This window comes from Pristis pectinata, chromosome 23 (assembly GCF_009764475.1).
Source record: "Pristis pectinata isolate sPriPec2 chromosome 23, sPriPec2.1.pri, whole genome shotgun sequence".
NCBI lineage: Eukaryota > Metazoa > Chordata > Chondrichthyes > Rhinopristiformes > Pristidae > Pristis > Pristis pectinata.
This window is the reverse complement of record NC_067427.1, coordinates 19,621,142-19,639,142: the sequence shown is the minus strand read 5'-3', so window position 1 is coordinate 19,639,142 and position 18,001 is coordinate 19,621,142. Positions and strand designations below refer to the sequence as shown.

General features: G+C 44.0%; 1 protein-coding gene and 1 long non-coding RNA gene across 11 annotated transcripts in view; one reads left to right on the top strand and one right to left on the bottom strand.

The window, feature by feature from the left end:
- The window catches only part of LOC127582015 (retinoic acid receptor RXR-alpha-A), a 104,601-nt gene that overhangs the window by 27,058 nt on the left and 59,542 nt on the right, over nucleotides 1-18,001 (top strand). Inside the window, exon 1 of one of the 10 annotated variants that reach the window (XM_052036930.1) lies at nucleotides 2,641-2,756. The exons of 6 other annotated variants lie outside the window; for them this stretch is intronic. The gene's annotated coding sequence lies outside the window, so the exon portion shown is untranslated. Of the gene's footprint in view, nucleotides 1-2,640; nucleotides 2,757-7,556; nucleotides 7,677-18,001 lie in introns of those variants that run through there. 3 more of the 10 variants (XM_052036935.1, XM_052036932.1, XM_052036934.1) reach the window with 3 other exon arrangements.
- On the bottom strand, nucleotides 878-3,027 carry LOC127582016 (uncharacterized). Its single transcript, XR_007958049.1, has 2 exons — nucleotides 2,953-3,027; nucleotides 878-1,115 (listed from the first exon to the last, which is right to left on the bottom strand). It is a non-coding gene; the product is annotated as an uncharacterized LOC127582016 (long non-coding RNA).

Below are 18,001 nucleotides of genomic sequence, written 5' to 3'. Positions count from 1 at the left end.
AGAATTCCTACCACAAACTTTTAGGTAATTTCAGATTATTGTTCAACGTTTCTATCCCTAGGCTTTTATTAACTTGATGGTCACCCTTTTCATTATATAATCTCCCCTGCCTTGCACTATATCACAGAACATAGATTTATGTTCTGTCCTTCATTCCCACTTTCTATACATTTTAAAACCTCTTTATCTATACCTGCTCACAGTTCTGATGAAAGGCCATTGACGTGAAGTGTTAACTCTAAATTCCAGCCTCCGCAGATACTGTCCAACTTGGTGAATATTGCCAGCATTTTCTGTTTGTAATTGAGCTCTCTCAATGATTTGCTTTTATTTGGCCACGGAGGAGGTGTAAATGGGACTAGGAAAATCACCATCTGAAATGGCTGAAGGCAATCATTAATCCAGAATCTATCAAATTCCTAACTAAGGAGTGAGGTGGTGTTCTCTGAAGTTCATTCAAATAGTGCAGGAGGCTGGGATAAAAGAGGTCAGAGTAGAGATGGTGTCATGTGGGCAGATTATATAGAGGTGTTGCCGAGAAACTCTTTCTCTGTCCATGGATTCTGCCAAATCAGCTGAGGTATTTCCAGTATTTTGCATGTTTGCAATTCAAAACTGCCTTCTGATGAGATCTGGGCCCAGGTTTTCGTAAGTTACAGAAAAGATGCTGCTAGGATTCAGGTGCTGTGAACCTGGTCTTGCTGATACTAAGTGAATGGAAATTGGGGGCTTCAATATGCCACAATGTGTATGAATAAACAGACAGGAAGGGTGGAAGAGCCCAATCAGTGTACAGAACAAATGCTATTCAGCCAAAGAGTAGCTTCAAAGCTGCCCTAACTTGAGCCTCCCAAGAGAGACAAAAAAGTACACTTCATTTTAGAAAGAAGCATCAAATGTTCTTTAATTCTTAAATCTGATCAAACATAATTCAATGGGACAGTGATAACCCATCATCAATGTTCACACCTTTTGTTCATCTTCTTTCTGGAGATATCGTCATCATTTTGAATTCTAAGTACAGTCTTTGTTTTGCAAAATGCATTCAAAAGCATTGAATTTGTGTTTGGCGGGAATCTTCTGAACTCCGGGTCCTCTTGGCAGATCACGAGGTCCTGTAAAATAGTGTTCCAGCCTTCATATATTTACGCTCACTTTAGAAGTTTCCAATAAAGAAAACCTACATATATATGTCTTTGCATCTGACCACATGAAATTGCATCTGCTTCCTGCCTCCCCATCCTGTAACTTGCTAATATCTTCCTGAAGTCTTTTGCAGTATTTGTGAAGCCATTTGCTTTTATATCATTGGCAAATTTCTAGAATTTTGCTCCTCGACCAAACTCCAAGTCATCATTATATGTTGTAACAGGACAGAACCTTGGGACTCACTACTTTCCAAATTTTGTACATGCAACACCCAAACTGCCAGATAACATGTTTGTAATAAATTTTCAAAGACATGTTTTCAGGCAGAGTTACAATCTGTGTGATAGTTTGGTAATGGAAGTTGGGTTATCACACAGAATGAAGCTTGAATTTGTACACAGAGAATGAGGAAGATTTAAGTGCTCCAAGGGAATTTACATCATGTAATCCTGACTGGTCACATTCTGCCCAAGGCATTCCAGCAGTCGAACCATTCCACAGACAAGTAATGTGATGCAACCATTGTAAAAATGTAATCACTACAACACTGAGTGGTTTAAGCAGAAGTCAACCAGCTGCTCCCTTTCAGGAGAGATGACTGAGGGATTAGGATTGCTCCTGGGTCCATGCAGGGTGCTCACTGAGGGAGCTGTAGGATTGCATTTCGTGTGTGAGATAAGGTTAAGTGGAACAGACAGAGCAGTTAGTCTATAAATGACCAAACCCCTGTGGGAGATCAGATTTCTGCCTCTGAATGTTCCTGATCAATCTCTTAGTGGTTAGTGATCTTGTTCGAGCAACAGAAACTTGGGGTGGGGAGAAATTTGAGGTGCAGGGTAAATGCTCATCTTTGTCCCAAATGTTTTATATTTTGCTGGGTTTAGTGCTAGAAAGCAGATTATATCTATATCCCTGCATACGAGCTGGCTGATGAATTGGAAACAATGAGCAAGTGCAGAATGACCACTGGCACAGGATCCGGGTGACCAGCGTATTGATGGCACTTGTATCCTGTGCCTCAGGGTACGTTTGGATGCATGTGGGTGTTTAATTGGGTATGTGAGCGGTGTGCAGCTATGTCAGGGGTATGTGAGGCAGGGGCTTTACCTCTCCCAAACTGTTAACTGGGGGAAAACCTGCGCACGATGGGCGATGGTTAAATGAACTATCCGACCTCTGTCACATAACCAAGAGACCCTGACTGGGAAAGGGTCCCACCTGCCTGACCCTGACTATTTTGGGGGTGGGTGGTGGTGGGGTGTGCGGTGGTGGGGTGTGCAGAGGCGTGGTGGGCGGGACCGCTGTGGGCGGGGTCACGTGAGGCGGCCCTGATTGGTGGAGGGGCAGGGCCAGGGGGTGGGGTCTGTGCCCGGAGCCCGCCTGGGCGGAAGATGGGGTTTGCCCGGGGGCGGGGCTGCGGTGGGGGGCGGTTGGTCAAGGGGCGGAGCCAGTGTCGAGGGCACCGTCGGTGGGGGAGGGGGGGGGTGGGGGGCCGAGGCCTGGCCTAGTCTGCGGTGCGGCCTCGGCCTGTGCCTGCTGCGCTTCCCGGATCCTGGGTGAGAGACACGGCTCGACATGGAGCGCATTGGCCGCCCCGCTGGCAGATGGTGAGTGCGGGGAGCTGTCGTCACCTGCCGCGGCTCCGACTGCCGGTCAATTGGCCGGCCGCACCGATCGGCCTCCGCCTGGGCACCGGCCCGGACATCGGCCGGGAGCCGCGGCCACAGGCCTGCGCTCCTCCACCCCGCCTTTCCTTTCCCTCGCCCCTCGGTCTCGGCCGATTCCACCGGGGTGAGGACTTACTCCGATCGCCCCGTCAATAGACTAAAACCGCGAGGGGCTGAACCGCTCCGCTGGGTTCAACTACGTCCGTCGGTCTCTTCCCTTCCTCCCCCTCTGACCGTCACTCCTGTCTCTCCCCCCCCCCCCCCCCCCATCCGCCTCCACTCCAATGTCTCGGCCTCTGTCTGACCCCCATCCATCTTCTTTCTTTCTTTCTGTCCTGTCCTTCCCCTTCTTTGCCTTACCCTCTCCTCTTCCCCATCTTTCCCCCTCCCCCATTTTCCTCTCCCCCTCTTCTCCCCCCCTTTCCCCCCTCCCCCCCTTTCCCCCCTCCCCCCCTCCCCCCCTTTCCCCCCTCCCCCCCTTCCCCCCCTTTCCCCCCTCCCCCCCTTTCCCCCCTTTCCCCCCTCCCCCCCTTTCCCCCCTCCCCCCCTTTCCCCCCTTTCCCCCTCCCCCCTTTCCCCCCTCCCCCCCTTTCCCCCCTCACTGTTCCTCCTCTCAGCTTTCTGCCTGTCCCCTCTCTTTCCGCCCCCGTCTCTCTGGCTCTGGCTCTGTCTCTGTCTCTCTCTTTCTCGCTCCCCACCACCCCCGTTCCTCCAGCACCACCACGACTTTTTTGGATAAGTGTCCTATTATTTTGGCCAATACTGATGCCTCAGTTCATGTTACTGTATGGTAATGATCACATTTTCTGTTGGAGCTTGCTTTGTATAATCCATTGCCTTATTTTCTACATTACAGCAGTGGTTGTGCTTAATATGTGCTTAATGATTACAGTAAAAGTAACATATTAAGCACAGCCACTACTATAAAACTTTCTGGCATGTCAAGTATGGGACTTTGAAAGGTGCTTTAGAATTACTTTTTTTCAGTATCTCTGCATCTCTATCTGTGTATTTCATGAGTTGTCTGTGTCTCTGTTTCTGATGAATTGATGAACATTGGCTTAAGCCTATTCCAGAGTCAAATGAGCTTTGGTTTTAGGGGGGAGATCTGTCAATGAGACATTCTATGCCCGATCGAGGAAAATGTCAAATTGTGCGTTTTGGCAGGAAAAGTATAAGCAGCATATCTAGAGTGGCGGATTACAGATGGATCTGGGTGTCCTAGTGCATGAATTGTAAAAGGCTTGGCATTGGTAAATTGGTTTATTATTGTCATGTGTACCCAGGTACAGGGGAAAAACTTTACTTGCATACTGTTCATACAGATCAATTCATCACAATAGTGCAATTAGGTAGTACATGGTAAAATCAGAATGCAGAATAAAGTGTCAAAGCTATGAAGTGCAGTGCAGATAGACAATAAGGTGCAAGGTCACATAACAAGAGATTGTGAGGTCAAAAGTCCGTCTTATCATTACTAGGGGACCATTTGGTCGTCTTATAATAGGAGGATAGAAATTGTCTTTGACACTGGTGGTATGTGTTTTCAGGCTTTTGTATCTGCTGCCTGATGGGAGGGGGAGAAGGGAGAATGTCCTGGGTGGGTGGGGTATTTGATTATGTTGGCTTGCTTTACCGAGGCAGCGAGAAGTGTTGACAGAGTCCATGGAGGGGAGGACTGGTCCGTGATGTGCTGAGCTGTGTCTGCAACCCTCTGCGGTTTCTTGCGGTTGTGGGCAGAGCAGTTGCCATACCAAGCTGTGATGCATCTGGATAGGATGTTTTCTATGGTGTATCAATAAAAGTAGGTGAAGATCAAAGGGAACATGCCAAATCTGTTTGGTCTCCTGAGGAAGCAGAGACTGGTAAGCTTTCTTGGCCATGGCATCTATGTGGTTGGACCAGGACAAGCTATTGGTGATGTTCACTCCTAGGAACTTGAAGCTCCATGTCATTTGGACAGCTAACAGAGTGCTATTATGTATTGCTAGAAGAATTGAATACAAAAATAAGAAGGTTTTGCTTCAATTATTTTGGGCATTGGTGAGGGTACAGTATTAGTCTCCTTATTTAGAGAAGGATGTTAATGTGTTGGAAACAGTTTGGAGAAGGTTTAATGGAATGGGCAGGTTGCCTTATGAAGAAAGGTTGCAGTCTGGCTTTTGTCTACTGGAGTTTAGAAATGAGAGAAGGGACTTGATTAAGACATAAACATAAAATGTGTAAAATGCTGAGGAGTCTTGACAAGGTGGATTTGGAAGTATGTTTCATCTTGTGGGAGAATCTAGACCTGGGGGCGGGGGGGGGGGGGGTTCACCCATTTAAAATAAAGTGAGGTGAAACTTCTTTTTCTCTGAGGGTTGAGAGTCTCTCGACCTCTTTCCCAAAGGTACTTTGAATATTTTAAGGCAGAAATAGGTAGATTCTTGATAAACAAGGAGGTGAAAGATGGGAATGCAGAACTGAGGTTAGAATTGGATCAGCCATGATTTTATTGAAAGGTGGAGCAGACTTGAGGAGCCAAGTGGTCTAAGCCAGCTCCTAGTTCATATTTTTTGTATGTCTATAAAACTGAAGCCAGAGTAATCTGATTTTTAATTTAAGTTACTGTATTGTGTGCATCCGTTGATGAGGTCTTGGCTCTTAGATTAAATGAATCTGGGACTCAGTGATGTAAGGTTAGGATACAAGCTTGTGTTTGCTTTATTTTCAAAGAAAGGATCTAAAGCTAAAATTGAAGTTTGCAAGATTCTGAAGATGATCCATAAAACTAATCCAAGGGTTAAATGGGATGCAGTTTGAGCCAGAGATGAGAGGATGAGGAGGGAGTTCAGGAAACTTGTGCATCCAGTGGAAAGTTGAGTTCTGGAGTGGGTTAGAAGGGCAATGAAGACTTGCGTAATTTAGGTCAGGAGGCATCTTTTTTTTCATGTTGAATTGAAGATGGAATGGAGTGCCTGGATTATGTAATATAATTTGTCAGATGTCCTGAAAGGAGTAACATAGCACCCAGGACTATTGGTTCTGATTGTTAATTATAATATCCACTACTTGATGGAAAACTTGGCTACCATTGTAGAAGTTTGTACTTTTGGTGTACAGATTTCAGGAAAACATCTAGCAAATCAACCAAGGCAGGTGATTTGTTTCTTTAGGGAATGGGACTGAACTGAGTGGTAACTGAACCAGTATTCCGTGCTTGGTTTTGTTGTTACTGTGGGTAGTTCTGCTGTGGTGTTTCCCAGCTCTGAGAGAGTGCCCTGGCATGTGGTTGGATCGCTGAACAATGATGGAGTCTCTGAAGCTGAAAGATATGTTACTTCACCTTGCATAATGCCCTTTTTTTCTCTCTCGCTCTCTTCTCTTCTTCCCCCCCCCCCCCCCCCCCCCCCCCCCCCCCCCCCCCCGGAGTCAGGTGATGGCTGTTTCTGGTAATGTGTTGTGAGTGGGTGTTTGTGGCCTGGAGTCTGTTGACAAATCTGTTTCTCCGATTTTGGTGAAAGTCTGCATCATTGAGGTTGCGTTTATAGAGAACATACATCCTGTGGGAGAGCTTCAATGTCCTACTACACACATACACAGGAAATCCCTTTTGAGAATCTGAGCCACCATACATAAGCAGCTATAAGTGATTGTGCTATTTTTATCCAGTGTTTCAGACACTGATTATGATTAGTCCAGGCTGTTCACATTCACTGGAGATTTCCACCTCAGAGATTTAAACCAAGGCAAGCCGAATGTTTTTTATTGTGAACCAGTGGCAGAGAGCAGGTGATCAGCTGGAATTAGAGCTACATTGGGGTTCTGTCCGTACCCGCAGCCTATGTGTCTGTCTGTCCACCTGTGTTAATTTTCTTTTTCTCATACTATTGTCACCCCCAATACTATTATTCCAAAGCACTCCTGGCCAGTCTCCCACCACGAACTCTCTAATTTATCCAAAACTCTGTTGCCAGTGCCACAATTTGCATCTTCCTGCTTTGTGCTCACTGACTCACTTGACTTTGGTCCATCAATACCTTAATTTAAATTCTCATTATTTTCAAATGCCCATCTGATCCTACCGTACCCTAGTTCAGTATCCTCCTTAGATCAATATGCCTTCCCCTCCAATTCAAGTCTATTGGACATCCCACCATTGTGGGCAATGCTTTTAGCTGATTAGGTCCAAAGCTCTGGAAATCAGTCCCTAAACCTTGCCCCTCTCTCCTCCTCAAGCGGAGGCTGAGAGCAGGTATTCACCTGGTGTAAGTTAGAATTTTACTCTTTAAAAATCCCCATTCTTGGTTGGGTTTTGGGTAAGATGTACCAATTATTTCATATGTGGCTCAATGTCTGTTTACTGATCACTATCCTGTGGTTGTTGACTCCTCAGATCTTGTAAACCTCTGTTACTATGGGTAATTAGTCATATGTATGTTTTTCGATTTGATTCCAATTCTGATGCAGCATGTTTTATATCAACGGATGAAGAAGCAATGCCCTCAGTCTTGTTCCTGGTTGACTCACCACCTCCTCCCCCACTCTCACTGCCATTCTCGACCATGCTTGCCCCACCCCTTGTTCTTGCACATCCTTCCCTACCATCGCGTGCCTGCTTATCCACATATGCCATTGCTCACTTTTGCCGTGGCCTGCCCTCACATTCTTGATGTTAGTCACGCCTACCCTTTTCCCTGCTCATTCTCTGCTTTCAGAACGTTTCTCTGTCTCATGCTGCATCTCACTCTGGTTACCTATGATTGATATTGCTGGGTGCTGCCATATGGAAGATCACGTCAGGGCTATTGGTTGTTGAGCCAGGAGCTTCAGAAAGAACTTTTTGTCGGAGCAGCAGCTTTCATTGGGACCACAGAGCAGGTCTGTGCTCCTGCCAAATGTCTGCTTTCATTCATGTGGGCTTGAGGTAATCGGTTCCTTGTGCTTGCTGCCCCTGAGAATCAGAATCGCCCTCGCCCTCGCTTTCAGTCTGCATGCCTTTTGGTTCATATATTGAACTCCATTAGATGTAAGATTGAGCCTTCTAACCTGCCACTGTGCCATGCTGCAGCTGCCTGTGATGCTGTGTATTCTGCAGCAACCGCTCAATGGGAGGTTAGGAAGAGCCCTTGAATCTGAGGTTTTGATAGAACAAGTAGGGAGAGACTATTTCCTGTGGCAAATTTGTCTGTAATCAGCAGTCGCAGATTTAAACTGGTAAAAGAACCATGGAGCTATTACTTGAGATAGAGAGTTGTTAAGATCTGTAACACACCTACCTGGAAAGCTGGTGCAATCAGACTGCCTGGAAATTTTCAAAAGGTAATTGAACATTTACTTTAAGTGTGGTAGTTTGCAGGGTTAAAAGGGGAAAAGCTGCGTAATGGGGCAGAAGTTGGACAGTTATTTCATAGAATGGCACTGACCCAATAAGCAGAATTTCATCTTTTATTATTCAGTTAGGGGCTGTGTTTGTGTTGCTGGTAGGGTATTGACTCAATTGCAGAATCACAGAAAGTTTAGAGAGGGAGGCCATTCAACCTGTTATGTCTGCTGGTACCCCAAAATGACAAGGTGTTGGTGAGCTAGCTTCATGAATTGCTGATGTTGTTGCTGGGTAGTGAGTTTTTGGATTTACATACAGAGGTGATGAAGGAGCTGCGGTTATATTTACAAGTCACGATAATGTTTGATTTGGAGGGGAACTTGCAGGCAGTGGCATTCTCATGTATCTGTTACTCCAGGTTGGAGAGTTGTGGGAAGTCTTGGCAATTCTTTGTAGAGGAGAGAGTGGATGTTTTGGATGGAGGATTAGGCTGCAGTATCCTAGATGTTGTCGAGCTTCTTAAGTGTCACTGGAGTTTCACTTGTCCATGGAAGGGAGTGGTGTTCCATCACACTCCTGATTTGTGTCTTGTAAAAGATAGAAATGCTTTGGAGAATTTTGTACTAAGTTTTTTGTCACACAGCATTCAGGGTCTTGCCTACAATTGTAGTTATGTAGCTTGTTCAGTTAAATTTCTGGTCAATGGTGATCCTCATTATGTGGACATAGGAGAGTATGATGATTATAATGCCATTGAACATTGAGGGTTTGCTGATGTGTTCTGTTGCTGATGTTTAACACTTGGCACTTGTGTGGCAGAAATACTGCTTGTTATCTATTATAATGTGTCTGAATGTTGCTGGGCTGCTTCACATTTGAAGCTGAGCAATGTGGTGTCCTCAGTAAACATGTCACTTCTGACTTCATGACAAGGCATCTCATTGATAAGACAGCTGAAGGTGTTTAGGCCTCATCAGTGCCTTGTGGATGGAACTCCTGCAGCTAAGATGACTGATTGCAACATCCATAACCATCTTCCTTTAGTTTCAAATGTGGACTCCAGCCAGTGGATAGTTCACATTTTCAGTGATTAGAAGTGGTGTTTGGTTGTGGCAGAGGTGGTTTCTGAGTTGAGCTGCACTTGCTTTTTGTCTTGGGATCTAATTTCAAGCTGAGGCTGGACTGATGGTGTGAGGAGCTACTCTAACTGCAAGACGTAGGGGTTGGAAGTCACTTGGCTTTAGGGAACTGGATTTTGTTGAAGTTTTCATCATGGTTTGCCAGTTGTAGCCCTCATGGCCATTGCTTCCTACATCTGGGATGATAAGTTCTGCAGCTAAACCAGTGGAGAAATCCATGCTGTGATCTGAGGGAGCATAGGAACTGTAGGAGGCCATTCAGACTCTCGTATGTTGTAGGGGAGAAAGAAGCCATTTGGTCTTTCAAGCACATGACCTAATCTGCCTTTTGAACTTGGATTTCCTGACGGCATTAGATAAGAAACATATATATAAGATCCTGAGAGATCTAGACAGGGTGAATGTGGAGAGGGTGTTTCTGTTTGTGGGATTGTCACTGTTTAGGAGTCATCCACTTTAGCCAGAAGTAAGGCAAATTCTTTTATAACTTGCAGGTCTTTGGAACGCTTTCTCAAAGCGTCATGAACAAGGCAGAGTTTGATATATTCTTCATGAACAAGGCAGAGTTTGATATATTCTTCATAAACAAGGAGGTGAAAGGTTACGAATGTAGATGGGAATGGAGTGTTGAATTACGCGCAGATCAACCATGATCATATTGAACGGCTGAGTAGCATATTCATCCTAATTCATTTGTTTTTAATAGGAGGAGACCAGTTGAGCATGTTACACAGGAACAGTAGGAAGCAAGTCAATTTCTTTATCCTTTACTGCTATTTAATCGTGGGTTATATGTAACTTGACTCCATCTATCTGCCTTCGCTCCATAATAGCCTTGTGTAATAAGAGCTGGTTTTGAATTTTTCAATCAGCTGTTTGCATGTTGCGTCTGTGCAAGTAGATGTGTTTTGCTCATTTGCGTCTCAAATTACACATGCTGACAGTGGCAGACTCTGAGCACAGGATGTGTGACCTCTGTTTCCTGTTGGCATGGAGGGAAAGCTGGTGCAGCAAAACTTGAGTTCAGAGACATAGCCTGATCTGGGTGAATGAAAGTGCACTCTGAGGCTTCACTGGTGACTGACTGCACCCAATTGGACAATGAATCTAATTGCTTGGATCCACGTCATATTTTTCATCTATGTTTGTGTCTGGATTGCTGCTGAAGAGGAAATTTAAAGAGAGGCTTGCACTTTCTATAATGTCTTTTAAGACCTTGGATGTTCCAATGGAGTACCTTTTGAAATAGTAACCATTGAAGTGCAGGAAGCATGGTAATCAATTTATGCATACGATCCTAGAACAACAATTTATAAATGACCAGGTTATTTTTCTTCATGTTGCTTGGGGAATAACTATCAGCCTTGGGACATCCTGGTGAATTTGAGAGGCAAAGTGTAGATTGCAAGTTTTTTTGCAGCGTGCTGCATTGTTCAGACAGTGGATCACGTGCTATACTGCAGAAATCAGCCTCGTCCAAAATGTGAATAGCAGATTCTGCCTCTGAACTGAGCCTTGTTCAGCTGCTGGATCACTGGTGCCAGCGATTTGGGTATTTTCTTGCGTGCAGGAGGCTGCTTTGCTTGTTACGCTGCTTTCATTGCTAGGGAAATTTGGACTGGAAAGAGGCATGGGGTGCCACATGAAGGGAATGTCTCTCTGAATTCTTAGATCTGCATCAGGAAACAGCTATTAATTGTAGTTGGAGGATATCCCAAACTGCTCTTTGTCCTCCCTCTATCAGGGCCCCCTCCCTTCACCCACTTAGCTTGACACCTCCGACCTTCACCACATCCCTTGTATCTACCACCTTCCCCGCCATTCAACATTCAAGTAGTTGAATGATGATCTGGGCTCTGCTTTGGGGAAGTGCCCACCCTGCCCCCCTCTCCAGGGAGATCTAGGCTGCAGTATTCCAACACAATTATAAATGCAATTATATTTACCTAATTGAAAACAGACTTTGCTTCAATAAAGAGAAGAAAGTGGGAGCAGTCCTAGTAGCTGCTCCTATGCTGGAAATGGATTCTAAAGTGGGGTAGCTTTTAATTTTTTGCCATGTGGCAGAGAGCCAATTCAACTATGATATTGCTGGTAAACAGTACGACAGGATGGAGGAGGGTAGCTATCTTGGTGAAGGCCACCATTTTGATGTGATCTGTGTGGCTTGTTTTGTTTTGAAATTTTAACTGGCAGCATGTGGTTGACGTACACTGTGCTAAACTTTCCATTCAGCACTTCATAGGTTTTAGCAATTATTCTGAGACTTGACCAGGCTGAACCTGATGAGTATGGTCAGGTTGGTTAACCCAGCTGTGCCATGAAGCCTGGAGATCATGGATCACTTCCCATATCTCTGGAGCCACTCACCAACAAAGGTAGACATTGATGATGGCTTTTCTGTGACAGCATAGCCTTTTCCATATGAGGAAATGAGTATCTGAAGATCAAGATCTCAAATCTCTTGATTTGCTGCACACATGCTTCAGATTTGGACTACCTATGGCAAGCACCTTAAGGTACTGGAAAGAAACCAACTGTCTCCACAAAATATTCCAAATCCTTTGGCAGGATAGGCAAGCTGACTTCTCCAGCATTATTGCCTTAATCACATGTAGTGGTGTCCGTATCAGCTTCTATCAGTCACATGCCTGACATCAGATTTCTAAAACAAAAGCTCTAATCTGAGCTCTGTCATAGACCCTTTATTTTAGACCCTTGACCTTAGTTTCATGCACTTTAACTAGTCACCACACATCTATCTTGTCAAACATGTAGGTGTTATTAGTGTGATATCCACCCAATAAAAAGAACATAATAGGTTCTCTGCACAAGATCTCCCTTGTGCCAGATGCTGTATCACTAAAGTGGATGCATAACGATAGGCTGGGATCTATAATGAGAACAATGTCTGAGTTATTTCACGTAATGCATATCACACCAGCATCTCCTACCTCTGTATATCAGGAGAATTAAATCATCTTAAGAAATAAATTCGAAGTGTTGTTCATTTGGAAAAGCTCTGATATGGAGTCATACAGCATGGAAACAGGCCCTTCAGCCCAACTCGTCCATGCCGACTGTGTTGGCCAGCTGGCTCGTCCCATCTGCCCGCATTTGGCCCACATCTCTCTATTACCCAGTCCTCTGCTAATTTCAAGTAGTGTCTATTCTTTTACAAGCCCTATCTCCCTGAAAGTGGCAACACGAGTGAATAGGGTGCTAAAGAAGGTGTACGGCATGCTTGCCTTCATTGGTTGGATTATTGAATACAAAGTTTGCAAAGTCATGTTGCAGCTTTATAAAACTTTAGTTAGGCCACATTTGGAGTAATGTGTGTAGTTCTGGTCATGATAGGGAGGATGTGGAGGTTTTCAAGAGGGTGCAGAAGAGGTTCACCAGGGTGTTGACAGGATTAGAGAGTGTTCGCTCCAAGGGGAGGTTGGACAAACTTGGATTGTTTTCTCAGGAGCACCAGAGGCTGAGGGGCAACCTCATAGAAGTATATAAAATTATAAGAGGCATAGACAGGGTAGATGGAGTCTTTTACCCAGGGTGGAAATGTCAAATACTGGAATGCATAGCTTTGACGTGAGAGCTGGAAAATTTAAAGGAGATTTGCAAGGCAAGTTCTTCCATACAGATGGTGGTAGGTGCCTGGGACTCACTGCCAGGGAAGGTGGTAGAAGTAGATACATTAGCAGTGTTTAAGAGGCTTTTTAGACAGAGACATGAACAGGCAGCAAATAGAGGGAGACGGACCACTTACAGGCAGATGGGATTAGTTTAGAATGGCATCATGGTTGGCAGAGACATGGTGGGCCGAAGGGCCTGTTCCTGTGCTGTACTGTTCTATATTCTAAGCATCTCCCATTCTTCTAATATTGAGTGTTCAATCTCTCTTCATATGACAAACCAATCATACCACGTATAGTGAATCTTCACTGCACCCCCTCCATCAAAATTATATTTTTCCTTGGGTACTAAGACCAGATCTGTACACAATATTTTGGGTCTCACCAGGGCTCTATGTAATTCCAGTAAGATGTCTTTACTCTATACCCAAATTCTCTTGCAGCAAGGACTTTCCTAATTGCTGTCTGTTAACTTACAATTTGTATGCAGGATACCTGGGTACCTCTGAACACCGAAACCTTTCAATCACTCTCCATTTAAAAAAAATACTGTTACTGTTTTTTCTACAAAAGTGTATACCTTCACATTTTCCACATTACATCTGCCAAGTCTTCACCCATTCACATAGCCTGTCGACATCCTCATGAAGCCTGTCTGCAGCCTTCTCACAGTCTACACTATTAGCCAGCTTGAGGAGATTCAAGTGTAATCTATATAAATTCATGGTCATTAGTAAATTTATATAGATTGCATGTGATTTACACTTGATTCTCCTTATCTAAAGGATTTGATTTTGGCTGTGAGCAGCTAGGCCCCCACTCAGTCTCCCAACCCATAAATCACCTATATATTTCTACTCTTTTCTGCCAGTTAAGATATTGTTGATCCACACGGTATATTGATCCCAATACTGTGTGCTCTAATTTTTTTAAATTGTCTTATGTAGGATCTTACTGAGAATGCTTCCTGTGTTGTCTGCACTCTTCTGGCAATTTCTGGGTAGTCTTCCCTATCACGATCCATGGTACCGAGCGTTGGTGCATTTACTTTGCACTGTACTGCTGCTGTAAAAACAAATTTCATATCATATAAGTCAGTGATAATAAATCTGGTTTTGATTCTGATTATTTATGAAGTGCTGGGCCTCAGTTGATTCAACCTGAATTTGAGGACACCACATTTTTTTTGAGATCTTAATTAACCTGAACCCAACACATTGTTGGACACCTGGACTATAATTCAGGGAATGAGAGTTTGGAATAGACAGTTTAAGAATGAGTTTGGACTTTATTTACATTTATGGATTTTTTTTAAAAAAGCTGAGTAGAAATGAATGTGAAGCTCTGGATTATTTAGAAAAGTTGAGCTAAATTTAAGGAAGGAATTCTGCTCTCCTTAACCATTTTGGACTAAGTAGCAAGCCACATTAATATTGTTAAGAGTTAGTTGCTCTCTGAAGAGGCAAAGCAAGTCACTCAGTTCAAGCAAACTAGAAAAGAACAGTAAAAGCTTGTGTTTCCAAATGCTATTGTGGCCCAATGAGATACTGAACCAAGGCTGATGCCCTCCCTCCCAGCTTGTGGATTTAACATATGAACAAAAGAAATAAAGGCAGATGTAGTGCATTTGGTCGCTTGTGCCTGCTGTTCCATTTGATGCCACTTCCCCATTTCCTAATCCAAATTTCTTGGTTTCCCTAATATCAGAAAATCAATAGATCTTTTTCTTGAATAGAATAACCACCTTCCCTAATTTTAGACATTTTAGCCAGGAAAAATACCATCTTTTAATGAGATTTGATTATATACACAGCAACTGAATTTCCACAATACTCTTGGGTAGAGAATACCAAAGATTCACTACCTGGGTGAAGTAAATTCATCTCATTTGTCCCCTGAATGGGCGTCCCCTTGTTTTGAGGAAAAAAAGCAGAAAATGCTTGAACTATCCAGCAGGTCAAGTAGCATCTCTGGAGAGAGCCAGTTTAATGTTTTAAGGCTTCTGCTGAGGGCTGATCATTCAGGATCAGATGGGATAGTGAAAGCACAGCAAGGGGTAAGATGGGGCAGAGGTGGAGTCATAGGAAAGTGAAGTGGGAGAAAGATCCGAAGGAGTTTTAGGATTCAAGGATTGTTGTAGTTTGTGATCTTTGATGCTTAAAAGTCCTGCTGAAGCACCAAGTGTGATGAAGGATTAAATAGAATGTGGACCAAAATGCCTTTGCGGTTGTGAGTAGGTGTTGTTGGAGAGGGAGGCAAGAGTATGAATGTGCCATTGGCATTAAGCATAGATCTCAGTGCAACGAGAGATTCGAGAAACACTGAATAGCTTAAGTGTACCTGCAAATGAAAGATTGCTGATCTGAAACATTAGCGCTGGTTTGCTTTCCACAGATGCTGCCAAACAGGCTTTTCAGCATTTTCTGGTTTTATTTCAGATTTTCATCACGTTTCATTTTGCTAAATAAGCAAGTTTAGGCCCAGTCTGTTTAACTCTTCTCATTGGATAATCTCCCACTGGTGTGTGGTCATTGATTTCTTCTGTTGCAAACACATCTTTCCTTGGGAAGATCAGACCTATACTCCATATTCTAGGTGTGGGCTCATCGGGGTGCTACATAAGTTCAGTAAGAAGTTTCTTATTATTGTACTCAAATCATTTTGAAATTAAGGCCAACATATTTGTTCCCCTAATTTGTTCATGTGCCTGCACATGAACATTCAGTGTAGAAGAACATCCAGGTTCCTGTGAACACCACCTATCACTATCATCTGCAATGCCCTCACTATTCACTTAACCTGACTTTGTTCCCTTGAAGCTTCCCTTCATTCCCCTCTCTCTGCCACCCAGTTTTGTATCATCTCCAAACTTGGATATATTGCACGATTCCCCTCATCCAGTCATTGACAGATTGAGAGAGGCTCCCTACAGCACCTCATTAGTTGGCTCCTCCCAACCTGAAAATGTTATTCCAACATTTTATTTTCTCTGTTAACCAATCTTCAGCCCATGCCCATCTGTTATCCCTAGTTCCACGTTCCCAATTTTGTTGAATAAGTTTTGTGTGTTACCTTTTCCAAGGCATTCAGAATATCCAGGTAAACCACCAACATACTGTAACATTTGTCAAACATGATTTCCCCTTCATAAATCCTTGTTGACTCTCCCCATTATTTTATAAGTGCCATTTTATCACTACAGAATCAGGTTTATTGTCACTGACATATGTCGTGAAATTTGTTGTTTTGTGGCAGCAGCACAGTGCAAGACAAATTACCATAAGTTACCAAAAAAATAAATAAATAGTGCAAAAGAGGAATAATGAGGTAGGGTTCATGGACCGTTCAGAAATCTGATGGCAAAGGGGAAGAAGCTGTTCCTAAAACATTGAGTGTGGATCTTCAGGCTCCTGTACCACCTCTCTGATGGTAGTAATAAGAGGGCATGTCCTGGATGGTGAAGGCCCTCTTGAGGCACCACCTCTTGAAGATGTCCTCAATGGTGGAGAGGGTTGTGCCCATGATGGAGCTGGCCGAGTCTACGACCCTCTGCAGCTTCTTTCAATCCTGCCTCCATACCAGGCAGTGAAGCAACCAGTCAGAATACTCTCCACTGTACATCTGTAGAAATTTGCAAAAGAGTCTTTGGTGACATACCAAATTTCCTCACACTACTAATGCAGTAGAGCCACTGGCATGTCTTCCTTGTGTTTGCAACAATGTGTTGGGCCCAGGATAGATCCTCTGAGATGTTGACGCCCAGGAACTTGAAGTTGCTCACCCTTTCCACTGCTGACCCATCAATGAGACTGGTGTGTGTTCTCCTGACTTCCCCTTCCTGAAGTCCACAATCAATTCCTTGGTCTTTCTGACATTGAGTGCAAGGTTGTTGTTGTGGCACCACTCAACCTGCTGATCTCACTCCTGTACACCGCTTCATTGCCACTTGAGATCCTGCCAACAGTGGTGTCATTGGCAAATTTATAGATGGCATTTGAGCTGTACCTAGCCACACAGTCACATGTAGAGAGTAGAGCAGTGGGCTAAGCATGCATCCTTGAGGTGCGCCTGTGATTGTCAGCAAGGAGATGTTATTACCAATCTGCACTGACTGTCGTCTCCCGATAAGGAAGTCAAGGATCCAGTCGCAGAGGGAGGTACAGAGGCCCAGGTTTTGAAGTTTGTTGATGAGTACTGAGAGGATGGTGTTGAACGCTGAGCTGTAATTGATAAACAGTAGCCTGACATATGTTTTGCTGTTATCTCGGTGATCCAAAGCTGAGTAAAGAACTAGTGAGATTGTATCCGCTGTAGTCCTGTTGTGGCAGTAGGCAAATTGCAGCAGGTAGGTCCAGGTCCTTGCTCAGGCAGGAATTAATTCTAGCCATGACCAACCCCTCAAAGTACTTCATCACAGTAGACACGAGTGCTACCGGACAATGCTTGTTGAGGCAGCTCGTCCTGCTCTTCTTGGGCACCAGTATGATTGCTGCCTTTTTGAAGCAGGTGGGAACCTCTGACTGCAGCAGAGGTTGAAGATTTCCTTGAACACTCTAGCCAGTTGGTTGGCACAGATCGTCAGTACCCTGCCAGATACACCATCAGAGCCTGACACCTTGTGAGGGTTCACCCTCTTGAAGGAAGTTCTGACATCAGCCTCTAAGACAGAGGTCACAGGGTTGCCAGATGCTGTGGGGATTTGCATAGGTGTAGTGTTATTCTCCCTTTCAAAGCGTGCATAACAGATTTTATCAATTTCCCTATTACTGATGTCATGCCATCAGGTCTGTAGTTCCCAGCTTTTTCTCCCTCCTTTTGAATCTTGGTGTTATAATTCTAGAACCATTCTAGAATCTATGGAATTTGAAAGATGACATCCACTGACTCCATCACCATCTCTTTGAAAACTTTGGATTCAGTTCATTGCTCCTGAGGATTTATCGACTTTTGGTCCACTAATTTTTTTCCACACTTTCTTACTATTGCTAATTTCTTTCAATCCCATAAATTCTTTAGGCCTGTTGTTCTTCTGTATTCCCAGGTGGTTTTTATTGTTGTCTTCTATGAAGATAGACAATTTGTTTAGTTTCTCTGATATTTCCTTAT